The 18,082-nt window shown below is 48.8% G+C and overlaps 1 long non-coding RNA gene across 1 annotated transcript in view; it reads right to left on the bottom strand.

Annotated features, from left to right (window-relative positions):
* LOC132575936 (uncharacterized) overlaps window positions 1–17,393 on the bottom strand; it is a 106,471-nt gene extending 89,078 nt beyond the window's left edge. The window contains exon 1 of the long non-coding RNA XR_009555715.1: window positions 17,310–17,393. This is a non-coding gene — a long non-coding RNA (uncharacterized LOC132575936). The remainder of the gene's footprint in view (window positions 1–17,309) is intronic.
* Between the last annotated feature and the right edge of the window lie 689 nt (window positions 17,394–18,082).

Below are 18,082 nucleotides of genomic sequence, written 5' to 3'. Positions count from 1 at the left end.
TAAGAAAAGCCATGTTGGATCAGGCCAGTGGCCCATCCAGTCCAACACTCTGTGTCACATAAGAACATAAGAGAAGTATTTGTATTTTGTTTTCTCGTTGTTTGGGGAGGGACGGTGGCTCAGTGGTAGAGCATCTGCTTGGTAAGCAGAAGGTCCCAGGTTCAATCCCCGGCATCTCCAACAAAAAAGGGTCCAGGCGTGAAAAGCCTTAGCTTGAGACCCTGGAGAGCCGCTCCCAGTCTGAGAAGACAATACTGACTTTGATGGACCGAGGGTCTGATTCAGTATAAGGCAGCTTCATATGTTCAACATTTTAAAAAAGAAGACTAGCCCATTTTTATTGCAGTGTCAGCTTTCGCGAATTGCAGCTTGTAGTACCTGAAATCTGATGCTGGAATAAGAGCAGGTGAGTCTTGGAGGTGCCACGAGGCACCTGCTGCTGGCCGTCTGTGGTACTCACCGGGCTGTCCGTGGTCTTCTTGGATCCCTGCTTCTTCTTGCCCATCTTCCCCTTGCCCTTCCTGGCACTGGCCATCTGCTGGGTGACCATATCGACCCCATCCCGGATGAGAAGGTCGGTTAGTTCCTTCAGGAGCGACAGCTACAAGGAAGACGAAGAAGAAGACTGCAGCTTTATACCCCGCCCTTCTCTCTGAATCAGAGCGGTTGACAATCTCCTTTATCTTCTTCCGCCACAACAGACACCCTGTGTCGTGAGCCCTGAGACGAGGAGGAGCTGGAAGGGTTAACAGACCTGGAAGAGTTGCCGGCCAGTTCCTCAGCTGAACAAACAGCAGCTGGCCCATCAATCACTCTCCAAGCACCAGTGTCAGCTGTTGATGATCTATCTCCTCCAAGCTCTCCTCCTCCCATCTCAAGAGTTCGAAGCAGGCTCCGGAAAGAACTTTCAGAGCAAAGACATGAGGCACGCCGAGGCTTCAGATCTCTCAGCCCTGAGTTCTAGCAGAGTCACTGCCACCCAGGGAGCAGGCTGATTGAGACTCCCATATAGCTCCCACCCTGGTAACCCTGTGGAAGCAACAAGTCTATTCTCTGGCTTGCATCCACGCTCCTTCCTGATCCTGACCTTTTGGCTTTTGGACATTGACTTCTGATTCCGGTTTGTGATTCTGCATTGGTGACTTGGCTTTGCTTGACTTCCTGGACTTTGACCTTGGACTGGCTTTGGACTCCTGCCTGCCTGCACCCTGAGAACGTGACACCCTGTGAGGTGGGTGGGGCTGGAGAGGGCTCTCACAGCAGCTGCCCTTTCAAGGACAACCTCTGCCAGAGCTCGGACTGACCCAAGGCCATTCCAGCAGGTGCAAGTGGAGAAGTGGGGAATCAAACCCGGTTCTCCCAGATAAGAGAGCTATAGCTGACCCAAGGTCATTCCAGCAGGTGCAAGTGGAGGAGAGGGGAATCAAACCCGGTTCTCCCAGATAAGAGAGCTCTGGCTGACCCAAGGCCATTCCTGCAGCTGCAAGTGGAGGAGTGGGGAATCTAACCTGGTTCTCCGAGATAAGAGAGCTCTGGCTGACCCAAGGCCATTCCAGCAGCTGCAAATGGAGGAGTGGGAAATCAAACCCGGTTCTCCCAGATAAGAGAGCTCTGGCTGACCCAAGGCCATTCCAGCAGCTGCAAGTGGAGGAATGGGGAATCAAACCTGGTTCTCCCAGATAAGAGTCCGTGCACTCAACTACTACACCAAACTGGCTAATCTTGGGCTGACCCTGACGCCACCATAATTTTAATGTGATTGGTCTGCAGCATGGAGGGCTGATACACTTATGTTTCCTTGGGGGAAGGACCAGGTAGAGATGTCGCAAGCGTATCTCAGGACTGACTGGAAACAAACAGCACTTTCTTCCCTGCAGAATAATGCACTTTCAATACACTTCCAGTGCACTTTAGTAACTGTTCGCAAGTGGATTTTGCTGCGTCACTTGCTGAATAATGTACTTTCAAGCCATTTCCGATGCACCTTAGGGAACGTTTGCAAGTGGATTTTGCTGTTTCTCACACTAAAATCCAGTTGCAAAGTGCATTGAAAGCGGATTGAAAGTGCCTTATTCAGGATGTGTAAAAGCATTAAGCATCCAAGTCTGAAGGCATAGGAGTCAGCAATGCTGTTGGCTAGACGGAGACTTCCTGTGAACCTGCCTTGAGTCTTAAAGGTCCATAGGGCCAGCACCTTAAAAGTGCCTTCCCAGCGAACTTCAAGATACAAAGGCTGCATCCACACTACACTAAATAATGCATTTTGCAACTGGGTTTCTGCTATTCTTACACAGTAAAAATCCAGTTGCAAAACACGTTATTTAATGTAGTGTGAATGGACCCCAAGAGTTTTCAAAGTTTTGATTTGACAGCCTCCCATGAAACCGAAGCAGCACTTTACAAACACAGGTGAGACCTACCTTGATGCCATAGGCTTCGAAAAGGCTCTCCAGGCGCTACATGGAAAACAGAGGATAAGAAGTAGATGAAGATATTGGATTTATATCCCTCCCTCCACTCCAAAGAGTCTCAGAGCGGCTCACAATCTCCTTTATCTCCCTCCCCTACAAAAGACACCCTGTGAGGTAGATGAAGATACTGGATTTATATCCCGCCCTCCAATCCGAAGAGTATCTCCGAATCAAACCCGATTCTCCCAGATAAGAGAGCTCTGGCTGACCCAAGGCCATTCCAGCAGCTGCAAGTGGAGGAGTGAGGAATCAAACCCAGTTCTCCCAGATAAGAGAGCTCTGGCTGACCCAAGGCCATTCCAGCAGCTGCAAGTGGAGGAGTGGGGAATCAAACCCTGTTCTCCCAGATAAGAGTCGGCATACTTAACCACTACACCAAACTGGCTCTCCAACAATAAATAGCAACAATAAATACACTTGTTTGTCAGACCTTGACATTGGGGCCCATCAAGTCGCAGAGCACTCGCACTGGTCTCCTTTTCGCAGCATTACAAAATATCGCAAAGCGGAAAATATCAAAATCTAAATGGAGTTCTCGTCTCCAAAAATCAAAGGAAAGCTTGCAACGAACTGGTAAAACAGGGGCGATGAAGTCGTCTCTTAATCTAACCGATTCGGTCGATTTACAAAATTTTGCTATCTCTCAGAATTTATTAAGGTGAGATTTTATGGTCAGCCTCTCTGCCCTTTCCCCAGTTCAGCACAAGTAACATTTTTGCAGGAGAAACCAGGTTCCGTGGCCTGCCACAGTTTGGAGCAGTGGGGCCAGGGAGAATTTAAAAAAATAAATAAATTACGATGTTGGACATCTATGTCACTTCTGGGGGGGGGGATCAGAAGTGATAGAGAGCAGCACAAGGAATTCCTAGAGCTACCTGAGGTGGGATTTACTTTTGTACACCTTTTGTACCCTCAGTAACCCAAACAACATGCAGTCCTCAAGAAGTGACACAGAGGAGCAAACGGTTTCCTAGGCTACACAGATAAATTTTATTACACTTAAGTTTCTCCTCTGGTCAGAAGGCTTAAAGTATATGGATAGAAAGGCAAAGCAATTAGATAACATTAGTACAATTTCAGAATACGGTTAGGTTATACAGTTAGAATTCAGATAAACCTTTACCCAGGTCTTATAGTCCAGGGGTGGCCAAGGGTAGCTCTCCAGATGTTTTTTTTTTGCCTACAACTCCCATCAGCCCCAGCCAGCATGGCCAATGGCTGGGGCTGATGGGAGTTGTAGTCAATCTATTTTATATTCTAGTACCTGCTAAAGAATTAATGCTATGAAAATAGGGTTGCCAAGTCCAATTTAAGAAATATCTGGGGACTGTGGGGGTGGAGCTAGGAGACTTTGGGGGTGGAGCCAGGAGACATTAGGGGTGGAGCCAAGACCAAGGCTGTGACAAGCATCATTGAACTCCAAAGGGAGTTCTGGCCATCACATTTAAAGGGACGGCACACCTTTTCAATGCCTTCCTTACATAGGAAATAATGAAGGACAGGGGCACCTTCTTTTGGGGCTCATAGAATTGGACTCGCTGGTCCAATTCAAGCCTTGATCTTGGCTCCACCCCAATGTCTCCTGGCACCACCCCCAAAGTCTCCTGGCTCCACCCCCAAAGTCCCCAGATATTTCTTGAACTGGACTTGGCAACCCTAGTCCCCAGCATGACGTGCTCAATGACGTCACCCAGAAGTGACATCGTCACATCGGGCACGTCATGCTGGAGACGCCCTAGGATCCCCCCAGCGGCCTGCTCCATGCCGCCGGGTTGGGGCCCCCAAAGTAGGGGACCCCCTGCCCCCAGAGGGAGCTTGACAGCACTATAACAAGAAGCAACACAATTTTCGCTCAGTCTACCTTGATATCCATTTCTCGGCCGGGCGGTCCAGGTTCTCCCTTGGAAGAAACACAAGAGTCAGCGCGGGTGTTGGGAAGGGTGTCGCAGGACGTCTCAGAGGCCGAGGGAGGAATGAGGAAGCCCCTGCCTAGACTCTGCCCTGCCGGGAACTCACAGGACAGCAGGAAGACAGCCTCCCTCTCTTTCTCTCAAACCCCTCCTCCATCTGCAACGGAGGGATAATCCTACTGGCCTACATAACCATTACAACCACCGGGGCTTTTGGGGTAGAAACATGAGTCCCAGCAGGAACTCATTTGCATATCAGGCCAAGCCAACCAGAATAAGAAGATATTGGATTTATATCCCACCCTATACTTTGAATCTCAGCCTCTCAGAGTGGCTCACAATCTCCTTTCCCTTCCTCCCCCACAACAGACACCCTGTGAGGTGGGTGGGGCTGAGACGGCTCTCACAGCAGCTGCCCTTTCAAGGACAGAGTCTCAGAGCGGCCTACAATCTCCTTTCCCTTCCTCCCCCACAAAAGACACCCTGTGAGGTGGGTGGGGCTGAGACGGCTCTCACAGCAGCTGCCCTTTCAAGGACAGAGTCTCAGAGCGGCCTACAATCTCCTTTCCCTTCCTCCCCCGCAACAGACACCCTGTGAAGTGGGTGGGGCTGAGAGAGCTCTGACAGAAGCTGCCCTTTCAAGGACAACCTCTGCCAGAGCTCTGGCTGACCCAAGGCCATTCCTGCAGCTGCAAGTGGAGGAGTGGGGGAATCCAACCCGGTTCTCCCAGATAAGAGTCCATGCACTTCACCGCTGCACCAAACTGGCCCTCTCTCTCTGGAACTGCATTCCTGTGTGTTCCTGGTCAAAAAAAGCCCTGAAACCACATACTGTATGCCAAGTGCATTGCTGTGCTTTAAGCATTGCAAAAAAACCCCAAAACCATTATACTTATTAAAAGCATCCAGGACAGTTCCAAGTGCTTTTTTTGCATATTGTCTAGACAAATGCTCCCAACATGAACACCTCCAAAGGTAGAGTTGCCAATCCCCAGTTGGGGGCAGGGGATCCCCTGACTTGGAGCCCCTCCCCCCACTTCAGGGTTAACAGAAAGTGGGGGGGAGGAGATCCACTGAGCACTCCATTATACTCTCTGGAGACCAGTCCCTGTAGGGTATAATGGAGAATCCATCCGTGGGTATGTGGGGCTCTGGAGGGGCTGTTTTTTGAGGCAAAGGCACCAAATTCTCAGCGTAGAATCTGGTGCCTCTCCTCAATAAAACCGCCAATTTCAAAAAAAGATTAGACCAGGGGGTCCAGTTCTATGAGCCCCACAAAGAAGGCACCCCCATGATGCTCTTGAAATTTCAAAAAGTTATATAGATTTTGAAGAAGAAGAAGATGAAGAAGATATCGGATTTCTATCCCGCCCTCCACTCCGAAGAGTCTCAGAGCGGCTCACAATCTCCTTTCCCTTCTTCCCCCACAACAGACACCCTGTGAGGCGGGTGGGGCTGGAGAGGGCTCTCACAGCAGCTGCCCTTTCAATGACAACCTCTGCCAGAGCTATGGCTGACCCAAGGCCATGCCAGCAGGTGCAAGTGGAGGAGTGGGGAATCAAACCCGGGTCTCCCAGATAAGAGAGCTCTGGCTGACCCAAGGCCATTCCAGCAGCTGCAAGTGGAGGAGTGGGGAATCAAACCCGGGTCTCCCAGATAAGAGAGCTCTGGCTGACCCAAGGCCATTCCAGCAGCTGCAAGCGGAGGAGTGCGGAATCAAACCCGGTTCTCCCAGATAAGAGAGCTCTGGCTGACCCAAGGCCATGCCAGCAGCTGCAAGTGGAGGAGTGGGGAATCAAGCCCGGTTCTCCCAGATAAGAGAGCTCTGGCTGACCCAAGGCCATTCCAGCAGCTGCAAGTGGAGGAGTGGGGAATCAAACCCGGTTCTCCCAGATAAGAGAGCTCTGGCTGACCCAAGGCCATTTCAGCAGCTGCAAGTGGAGGAGTGGGGAATCAAACCCGGTTCTCCTAGATAAGAGAGCTATGGCTGACCCAAGGCCATTCCAGCAGCTGCAAATGGAGGAGTGGGGGAATCAAACCCGGTTCTCCCAGATAAGAGCTATGGCTAACCCAAGGCCATTCTAGCAGCTGCAAGTGGAGGAGTGGGGAATCTTCCAGATAAGAGTCCACACACTTAACCACTACACCAAACTGGCTCTCCAGTTTGACATCATAAAGCATCATGATGTCACTTCCTGGTTCAAAACAGGAAGTAACTTCCTTGCACTGTTTTACCCTTCCATTTCCCTCTCATTGCTCCTCTGAGCAAGGAGACCAGAAGAATTGGGGGGGAGTGGGAGGCTCACCTGCCGTTATGGGATAAGAGACGAACCTATATCCTAGCTAGAAATAGCCTGCCTAGAGGGGGGCAGACTGACCCAGAAGCCACCCACCCTTTGAAGGACAGACAGGAAGTGAAGTCCAGGGCATTCCAGACAGGTGGGAGAGTCCCTGTTTTTCTGACCCCCAGGGGGCAAAACCCAGCCCTCCTCTAAAAGTAAAAATGCCGCTTCCCACACCCTAATGGATTGGGGCCAGCTTTTCCAATCCCTGCAGGAACTGCAATGGAGCTCATATAGAATCATAGAGTTGGAAGGGACCTCCAGGGTCATCTAGTCCAACCCCCTACACAATGCAGGAAACCCACAAATACCTCCCCCTAAATTCACAGGATCCTCATTGCTGTCAGATGGCCATCTAGCCTCTGCTTAATAACCTCCAAGGAAGGAGAGCCCACCACCTCCCGAGGAGGAAGCCTGTTCCACTGAGGAATCGCTCTAACGGTCAGGAAGTTTTTCCTAATGTTGAGCCGGAAACTCTTTTGATTTAACTTCAATCCATTGGTTCTGGTCCTACCTTCCGGGGCCACAGAAAACAATCCCATACCATCCTCTATATCAGGGGTGGCCAACAGTAGCACTCCAGATGTTTTTGCCTACAACTCCCATCAGCCTCAGCCAGCATGGCCAATGGCTGGGACTGATGGGAGTTGTAGGCAAAAAACATCTGGAGAGCTACCGTAGACCACCCCTGCTCTATATGACAGCCCTTCAGGAACTCGAAGATGGTGATCCTATCACCTCTCAGCCGCCTCCTCTCCAGGCTAAACATGCCCAGCTCCTGTCAAGTCTGCTGTATTGTTGAGTAACCTGTTTTCTAACTCTGGTTCAGAAGCAAGGGATTCTGGGCAGTTCATACTGAACACCGAATGCTGCTAGCTACCTCTCCTCCCCCCCCCCTCCTCATAGGTATGCCTTTGTTATGTAGCCTGCTTTGAAATGCTGATATGTGAACAAGATTGTGGAGCCTTCTCAGGCCGGGTGTCTGTGGGAGTGTGAAACGCCAAGGCCTTGGCTTGGGAATGAGGGAGTAACATCCTAGTGTAAAAAATATACTGCATAGAGTGCCCCGCCCGTAGGAATCCTTTGATCTATACCTTAAATGCTTGGTTAATGTCTATGTACCCCAGTCCTTCAATCTCTATCATGGTATTCAGTTCTGCTTTCAATAAACTAGCAACTTTGTTTCAACCAAAGACTCGTTATTGAATCCAGCCGACTTGACAGCTCCTTCAACCTTTCTTCATAAGACTTGGTCTCCAGACCCCTCACCATCTTCGTCACCTTCCTCTGGACCCACTCCAACTTCTCTATATCCTTCTTAAAGTGTGGTGCCCAAAACTGAACACAATACTCCAGGTGAGGATGGAAAAGCCAAGGAGCTTTTGCTTGGTGATCTCTTGTGGAAACCCGTGCCTGATGGATGGGCTTCATGCCACAGAAATCTGGTGTCTGCCTCTACAGATCCCGGTGGAATGAAGGGCACCCAAGCCACGGATGTCTGCTGAGACAGGACGTAGCAGGCTGGAAGCTTCGGTATCACCTGGAGGACACTGATATTTTACATTCTGCAGAGAGATGTGCCTCAACCGCTGGAGGGTCGCCTTGCAGATGGCCGCAAGGTCCTTTAGTGCCCCGGAATCAAGGTCAGCAAACCGAAAGAGATAGGAGGACCGGGCAGGGTCCATCGGCTAAGTTAACGATGATCAAGTTCTAGGCAAGGTTAACCAGCCAAATGCAGGCTTGTACACCGATGTCAGGAATAATAGAGAAGAAGAAGACTGCAGATTTATACCCCGCCCTTCTCTCTGAATCAGAGACTCAGAGCGGCTTTTGTTGTTGTGCAGTCGCACAGTCGAGTCCGACTCTTTGCGACCCCCTGGACCAAGTCATGCCAGGCCCTCTTGTCTTCCACCATCCTCCAAAGTCTGCTCAAATTTGTGTTTGTTACATCAGTAACGCTGTCCAGCCATCTCCTCTTTTGCCTTCCCCTTCTTCTTTTGCCATCTGTCTTTCCCAGCATCAGGATCTTCTCCAGGGAGTGCTCCCTTCTCATTTGGTGGTCAAAGTATTTGAGCTTCAGCTTCAGCATCTGACCTTCCAGGGAACAGTCTGGGTTGATTTCCCTTAGGACTGACTGAGCTTTTTTTGGTGTTAAATCTAGAAGGTGTTGTAGATCTTCATAGAACTGGTCCACTTCAGCCTCTTCTGCATCATTGGGGCATCGACTTGGATTCCTGTGATATTGAATGGTTTGCCTTGGATACGGACCAAGATCATTCTATCATTTTTGAGATTGTATCCCATTACTGCCTTCCTCACTCTCTTGTTAACTATAAAGGCCACACCATTTCTTCTACGGGACTCTTGGCCACAATAATAGATGTAGCGATCCTCTGAGTTAAATTCACCCATTCCTGTCCATTTTAGTTCACTGATTCCCAAGATGTCGATGTTCATTCTTGCCATCTCTTGTTTGACCACATCTAGCTTACCTTGATTCGTAGATCTTACATTCCACGTTCTGATGCAGTATTGTTCTTTGCAGCGTCGGACTCTTCTTTCACCATTAGACACATCCATAGCTTTCGGCTTTGGCCCAGCCGCTTCACTCTTTCTGTGGTTACTTGAACGCTCTTCCCCAGTAGCATATCGGGCACCTTCTGACCTGAGGGGCTCATCTTCCAGCGCCATATCCTTTAGCCTTTTGTTTCTGTTCGTCAGGTTTTCTTGGCAAGGATACTGGAGTGGTTTGCCATTTCCTTCTCCAGTGGATCACATTTAGTCTGGGTTCTCATCCGTGGCCTGTCCATCTTGGGTGGCCCTGCATGGCATAGCCCACAGCCTCATTGAACCGTGCAAGCCCTCTCGCCACGACAAGGCGGCAATCCATGAGAGGGCAGAGCAGCTTACAATCTCCTATATCTTCTTCCCCCACAACAGACAACCTGTGAGGTGGGTGGGGCTGAGAGAGCTCTCCCAGAAGCTGCCCTTTCAAGAACAACCTCTGCCAGAGCTATGGCTAACCCAAGGCCATTCCAGCAGGTGCAAGTGGAGGAGTGGGGAATCCAACCCGGTTCTCCCAGATAAGAGAGCTCTGGCTGACCCGAGGCCATTCCAGCAGCTGCAAGTGGAGGAGTGGGGAATCAAACTCGGTTCTCCCAGATAAGAGAGCTCTGGCTGACCCAAGGCCATTCCAGCAGCTGCAAGTGGAGGAGTGGGAAATCCAACCCGGTTCTCCCAGATAAGAGAGCTCTGGCTGACCCAAGACCATTCCAGCAGGCGCAAGTGGAGGAGTGGGGAATCACACCCGGTTCTCCCAGATAAGAGAGCTCTGGCTGACCCAAGGCCATTCCAGCAGCTGCAAGTGGAGGAGTGGGGAATCCAACCCGGTTCTCCCAGATAAGAGAGCTCTGGCTGACCCAAGGCCATTCCAGCAACTGCAAGTGGAGGAGTGGGGAATCAAACCCGGTTCTCCCAGATAAGAGTCCGCACACTTCACCACTACACCACACTGGCTCTCTTTTTTGCTCATAATGGGTTTGTTCATAATGGGAATAAGCCTATCTTATTTGGGGACTTTTACACATACACCCCCCGCCAAGATAACACAATTCACTCTTGTCCTTTTCCAACGGGATAAAGAAATGGTACCTTCTCTCCTTTGATGGCAAGGTTGTTTTCCAGAGAAGGAATCTACAAGTGTCAGAGGGAACAATGAAGATTAGTATGGATCAGGGAGAAAGGGAAGCCACGTTTGAGGGAAGAAGAACCACCTTGCAAATGTTCTCTAAGCAGTGCCAAGGAACAGGCCTCAGATTCTGCAGGAGCTCCCAGGAGCCCAGCTCCGGAACCTTTCTGAGGGTTCCCCCTCTTCCTCCCCACCTACCTATCTTGTCCACTGAATAGCAGCTGCATAACAATCCCCGGATGAGGAGAGCAGGGAGCCAGCCAGACACCAGGGGCTTTGCCACACCTTCAGCAGCCCTCATTCACCCCTGGAGAAGTCCACGCCACCATTTCTCCACTTCTTATGTGATTTTTGGGCAGTGGGTGGCTTGCTGGCCTTTTGCCCTGGGGGGGGGGGCAGCCCAGGAGAGCCCCAGGCGAGCGAGGCCTGCTCGGGCTGGCTGGATCTCTAGCCAGCCCAAGCAGGCCTCGCTCGCCCGGGGCTCTCCTTTCTTGCATTGGGTTGCTTTTGGTTGAGGGTGGCAGCATATGCTAGTGAGTTATGCAAATGAGCTCCACCACCTATTTTTCAACAAAATGACCCCTGCCAAAGAGTATTTCCTGTGGTCACTGGGCCACCTTCCGATGCTCCATCAGGGGAACGGGAAGGGACTCTCTGAAGAGATGAGGAGCCCCCTCCTTGGAGATCTTCAGGAGGGGTTTAATAGAATCATAGAGTTGGAAGGAACCTCCAGGGTAATCTAGTCCAACCTCCTGCACAAACTCAAGGCCTGCCTGTTTGCCAGAGCTTTTGAGCGGGGGGTGGGGGTGGGGGGACGAACGGCAGGCATCATTTAAAGGGCAACAGAGGGAGAGATTCGGAGTCTGTTATTTTATTTTTGGTTTTAAATTGAAAATGCTTCCAAGTATTAATGTTTTTAAGCTGTTATTGTAAGCTACTGTGATTATAGGCAGGATATAACAGAGCTAGAACTTCTGACTGCCAGACAATCTTTGGCTCTCCTGGCTGTACTAACCACAATGCCATGCAATACTTAATTAATTAATCCTCTTCAGCCTTGATCGTGCCTGGTTTGAGGCCCCCACTGATCGCACCCGTCTCCCAGACCCCTGACCTTAGCTCTTGACAAGTACGTCAAGGAACAAGACCCCTAATTCCTTTATACACAATACAAACTTTCCCCCCTTTCCATCAGACTGGTTAGGAGAACAAAGTTTACTCACAGTTCTGCCAGGAATTCCTGGAGGCCCAGGTGGTCCCTGTGGAGATATGTCACGACATGAGAGAGAGACAGAGACACAGAGAGAGACAGAGACACAGAGAGAGGCAGACAGAGAGAGATAGAGACAGAAACAGAGAGGATTGATGAAAGTCATTCAGCTTTACGAATGCCTCAGAGGTTTCTCATGCAAAGCTAACAAGGAGAATCTGCAAACCTACGGAGTTGCCCTTGTTGCCCTTCTCTCCCACAGCTCCCTAAAAGAAGACGAGAAAGGCAGAATGAGGAACGGGACACAGGATGAGGCCTTGCTGATCTGTTTTCAACATGTGCTTCAAAATGCCACATGGGAATGACGGCTTGCTCTTGTATATCCCAGTGAACCATGGGCATCCTCCTCATAAGAATAGCTAACTGGGAGTGTGCATTCGGTATAAACCGAACTGAATAAGTATCCGAAAAATAAGGTATTCGGGTATTTATTCAGCCAAATGCAGATCGGACAATCTGATTCGGCTACCGACAGAAGGCTTTTGCATTTGACTAGATAAGAGGTTCAGGACCAGCTTGCCCCTAATAGAAACACTTAAGTGGTGATGAGAAAACATTTTGCCAGCAAAATTCAGGGGGCTTTTCCATCTGGCTAGAGAAGAGGTTAGGGACTAGTTCGCTTCTAATATAAATATAAATATTGAGATGATGATAATTTTGAAGAAAATAAGGAGCCTTGCAGAGAGCCACCATTCATAATTTGTATGCTCTGTCAAACTGTACTGTCCGCATGGCTCTGGTTTTAACGGTTGTTTTCATACCATTTTTAGAATGTTGTAATCCACCCTGAGCCCATCCCTGGGAAAGGGCGGACTATAAATTAAATAAATAAATAAATAAAACGAGGCTAACTTTGAAGAAAATAGAAATGCAGCTGAGGAAGACTTTTAACGAAATGAGCCTACTTCCAAGCAGTGTTCCCTCTAAGCTGAGTTAGCGTGAGCTGGCTCACAGATTTTTAGCCTCCAGCTCACACATTTTTGTCTTAGCTCAGGAATAATGGCCCCAGAGCACAATAATGTATGCAGTAGCTCACCACTTTCATGCCAGCAGCTCACAAGTTTAATGCCAGTAACTCACAAAGTAGAATTTTTGCTCACAAGACTCTGCAGCTTAGAGGGAACATTGCTTCCAAGTGCTCACTGTAATATAATGAAGATGGAAAACTTCATGAAAATGGGCTTCTCTTTGTAATATTGTGACAAATTTATACAATTATTGTAAAAAATCATAAGAACATAAGAGAAACCATGTTGGATCAGGCCAGTGGCCCTTCCAGTCCAACACTCTACGTCACATAAGAACATAAGAGAAGCCATGTTGAGTCAGGCCAATGGCCCATCTAGTCCAACACTCCGTGTCACATAAGAACAGAAGAGAAGCCATGTTGGATCAGGCCAGTGGCCCATCCAGTCCAACACTCTGTGTCACATAAGCGGAGCCATGTTGGATCAGGCCAATGGCCCATCCAGTCCAACACTCTGTGTCACATAAGCGGAGCCATGTTGGATCAGGCCAATGGCCCATCCAGTCCAACACTCTGTGTCACATAAGAGGAGCCATGTTGGATCAGGCCAATGGCCCATCCAGTCCAACACTCTGTGTCACATAAGCGCAGCCATGTTGGATCAGGCAAGAGGCCCATGCAGTCCAACACTCTGTGTCACATAAGAACATAAGAACAGCCATGTTCTTCTTGTGAAAGAGCGAAAATGTTTTGGCAGATGATTCAACAAGAGATATCTAAGATCCTGGGATATGAATTTAACAAAGAAGCAGAGATCTTTCTGCTGGGATTACAAATGGAAAAATTTCCTAAAGAAGATAGAACTTTAATCTGGTACTTGCTCTCAGCTGCTAGGACATTGTATGCGCAGTTGTGGAAGCAAGAAAAAATACCAGAAAAATGGGATTGGATTATAAAAGTTATGTCATGGAGTGAAATGGACAAATTAACAAGAAAACTAAGAAACTGTGATTTAGAACTTTTTAATTGGGAGTGGAAGAAATTTAGAAGATATGTAGAGAAAGAGTGGAAGATGATTAAGATTTTTTAGTTTTTTAAGATAAGAATATAACTTATGAAGGGGGAATATTTCTCTTTATTATTCGTTATTTTTTCTTGATAGTTAAGGGTACCTTTAATATCTGTTTTTTCAAAAAAAAATAACACTGGCGGGGGTCAAGTAATGGGGGAGGGGTGGAAAGAAAGTAAGATGTGGGGTAGAATGATGATTTTTTTTTTAATCTTAAACTTTTTATAAGTTGTAGATTCTACTACCATATGTTACTAATAAAAATTGTTTATATAAAGAACATAAGAGGAGCCACGTTGGATCAGGCCAATGGCCCATCCAGTCCAACACTCTGTGTCACATAAGAACATAAGAGGAGCCACGTTGGATCTGGCCAGTGGCCCATCCAGTGCAACACTCTGTGTCACATAAGAACATAAGAGGAGCCATGTTGGATCAGGCCAGTGGCCTATCCAGTGCAACACTCTGTGTCACATAAGAACAGAAGAGGAGCCATGTTGGATCAGGCCAGTGGCCCATCCAGTCCAACACTCTGTGTCACAGAAGAACATAAAAGGAGCCATGTTGGATCAGGCCAGTGGCCCATCCAGTGCAACACTCTCTATCACACAGTGGCCAAAAAAAAAATTATATATATACATACACACACATATATATATACACACCGTGGCTAATAGCCACTGATGGACCTCTGCTCCATATTTTTATCCAATCCCCTCTTGAAGCTGTCTATGCTTGTAGCCGCCACCACCTCCTGTGGCAGTGAATTCCACATGCTAATCACCCTTTGAGTGAAGAAGGACTTCCTTTACTTACTAAATCTTACTAAACATGTTAGTCAGCAACCACCAGGTAGTGACTGGAGATTATCCTGGGATAACAACTGATCTCCAGGTGACAAAGATCAGTTCACTAGGAGAAAATGGCCGCTTTGGAAGGTGGACCTCACTCAAGTCCCTCCCCTCCTCAAACCCTGTCCTCCCCAGGCTCCACCTCCAAAACCTCCAGCTGTTTCCCAACCTGGAGCTGGCAACTCTAGGTACAATGCCATACAGAATCTATCCTCCGAAACGGCCATTTTCTCCAGAGGAACCGAACCTATATGTTGGAGTTCGGTTGTAATTCCAGGAAATCTCTAGGGACAACCTTGGCTTGCCAACTGGAGGCCTTCCCCCTGCTTCAGGGTCATCACAAAGCTGGGCACTCCATTCTTCCCTATGGAGAATGATTCCCATACGGTAAAATGGAGAATTGATCCGCCGGTATGTGGGGCTCTGAGGGGTTGTGTTTTGAGGTAGAAGCATCAAATTTTCAGCATAGCATCTGCTGCCTCTCCCTGAAACACCCTCCATGTTTCCAAAAGGATTAGTCCAGGGAGTCCAATTCTATGAGCCCCCAAAGAAGGTTCTCCGCCCCCAGATAGTTCTTGAATTGGACTTGGCAACCCCAGGCCAATCTGAAGACTGGCAACCTTATACACAGGGCTACGGGTTGATGTTCTTGACGAAGAGTTCAGCAGGTTGAGGGTTAAAAGGTAAAGCTTTCAGGGTCATAATTTCCCCTGTCTCTGCCCTGGAAAGATGGCCTCTTGACCATAGGGCTGCCAAGGATTCCTCCGCCTGGGAGGTTCCCAACCCGTCAGCTCACATTGGGCCAGCAGGGGGAACCTCCCCCTACGTCCCCGGTGCAATGACATCACCAGGAAGTGAAGTCATCACACCGGCGACAGCGCGCAGCGGCCGCTCTAGGCATTTCTGGGAAAACTCTACGGCTTTCCCGGACGCTCTAGCCATTTGGGAGGGGAAACTCTATGGGACAATAGGTACCGTAGAGCGGCCGTGAGCAACGTCACCAGTGCGATGACGTCCCTTCCGGGTGACGTTATCACGTAGTGCGTGCCCGAAAGTCCCCCGCTCCGGGGCTTAGGGGACTTGGCAACCCTAATTGACCATGTAATCCTTCCATGTAGTCGCATGCTGTTGAAAAAACAGGCATGAACAGAACCTCCTTGGTGGCCTTGTTCCCTTCACATTCTACTTACATCTCGGCCAGGTTCTCCTGGTTTTCCTTTCATGCCTCGTTCTCCAGGGCGTCCTGGGAGGCCTAAAGGACCCTGCAGAATTAGAGAGAGAGAAATCATCAATCTAACCTAGTTTGGCTGAATGCATATCTGGGCTGTTTTCCTTCCATGTTGTCACATCATGCTGTTGGGAGGGGGGGAGTGAAAAGAACTTCCTTGGCGGCACCGTTCCCTCCACATTCAACTTACGTCTTGGCCAGGTTCTCCTGGTTCTCCTTTCATGCCTCGTTCTCCAGGGCGTCCTGGGAGGCCCAAAGGACCCTGCAGGATTAGAGAGGGAAATCAGCAATTTGCCCTAGACCAATCCATCAATGGCTATTAGCCACAGGGTACAGATGGAACTCTCTGTCTGGGGAAATGATGCTCTTTATTTTGGTGCTTGTGGGGGGCAACAGTGGGAGGGCTTCAAGTGTCCTGGCCCCACTGGTGGACCTCCTGATGGCACCTGGGTTTTTTTGGCCATTGTGTGACACAGAGTGTTGGACTGGATGGGCCATTGGCCTGATCAAACATGGCTTCTCCTATGTTCTTATGTGACACAGAGTGTTGGACTGGATGGGCCACTGGCCTGATCCAACATGGCTTTTCTTATGTTCTTATATGACACAGAGTGTTGGACTGGATGGTCCACTGGCCTGATCCAACATGGCTTCTCTTATGTTCTTCCGTGACACAGAGTGTTGGACTGGGTGGGCCACTGGCCTGATCCAACATGGCTTTTCTTATGTTCTTATATGACACAGAGTGTTGGACTGGATGGTCCACTGGCCTGATCCAACATGGCTTCTTTTATGTTCTTATGTGACACAGAGTGTTGGACTGGATGGGCCATTGGCCTGATCCAACATGGCTTCTCTTATGTTCTTCTGTGACACAGAGTGTTGGACTGGATGGGCTATTGACCTGATCCAACATGGCTTTTCTTATGTTCTTATGATAAAGCACCAGCATTGCTGACAGAAGGTCCCAGGTTCAATCCCTGACATCCACCTCTCCCCAACATAACCAGTTAAAGGCTATCAGAAAGCCTGTTGTGGAAAAGACCTTTGGCAACGCTGTCACTTGCTAATTTCTGAACATGGAGCTGTAGTTCAAGCAGATTGAGGCAGTTTCTGTTCAGTTGGCTCCCCTAAATTCTGGAAATATTCCAGGGACAGAAAAGTTATTCTGTTGACCTATTTCTCACTAGGCTTGTTCGGGTCTCAGAGTCCTTTTCTCCCCCGGCACTTCTGTCCAATTTTGCACAAGCTTCCGCGTGGCTTTGACTTGCCCCACCTCTTTCTTGTGGCAAGCAGAAACTGATTTTCAGAGGATCTTGCTTGCCAGGGGAAAGAGGCAGGGCAAGTTGCAGTTTGTGCAAAATCGGACAGAAGGAAATGGGCTCCAAGACCAGAACAAGCCCTAGTGAGAAATCTGTCCTTTGTATTTTCCAGCTCTTATTTATCTGTACTGTGTTCCCAGAATGCCAGAGTTCAGCTGGCCAGATTTGGTGCTTTCTTAGTTTCTACTTACATCTTTACCTCTTAGGCCGGGCTCTCCTGGTTTCCCAGTCAATCCTGGTTCACCTTTCTCACCCTTAGGACCAGCTTCCCCCTGAAACAACAAGACGGCCATCTGTTTGTCTACATCTCTCCATCTTTCCTTCCTTCTGTTGGAGGGAGTGACTCAGCATCTTTGGACGGGGCGAGGGACGCTACATCACTCTGAGTTAGTGTAGGTGTCGTCTCCCCGAATGGGATGCCTCTCTTTGTCTTAACCAGAGTTTAAGGTTTAAAGTTTATTGGATTTATATCCCGCCCTCCCCACCAAAGCAGGCACAGGGCGGGTAACAACCAGTAAATTCATAACAATTGAACAATTAAATTGTGAAACGATTGAAGCAAATTAAACAGTTAAGAACAGTTAAGAACGATTAAAACAGTGGGGTGGTAATCATTTTAGATGCTTTCTTGCTTCAGTTGGCGTTCAGAATATATTAGATGTATTATTGCATCAATTGTTCATAGAATTCTAGAGTTGGAAGGGACCTTCGGGGTCATCTAGTCCAACACCCTGCACAATGTAGGAAATTCACAAATGCCTCCCAACACCTCCAGTGACACTTGCTCCATGCCCAAAAGATGGAAAACACACACAGAGACACACACACTCCAGGATGCCTGGAGAAAAACTGCCACCTGACCCCAATTATTTTTTTGTATTATTATTATTAGATTTATATCCCACCCACCCTGCCAGGGCAGGCTCAGAATAAGAAGAAAACTGCAGATTTATATCCCGCCCTT

Source organism: Heteronotia binoei, chromosome 8 (genome assembly GCF_032191835.1).
Source record: "Heteronotia binoei isolate CCM8104 ecotype False Entrance Well chromosome 8, APGP_CSIRO_Hbin_v1, whole genome shotgun sequence".
In the NCBI taxonomy this organism is placed as follows: Eukaryota; Metazoa; Chordata; class Lepidosauria; order Squamata; family Gekkonidae; genus Heteronotia; species Heteronotia binoei.
The sequence above is the reverse complement of the archived record's forward strand: the minus strand, read 5'-3'. Positions and strand labels throughout refer to the sequence as shown.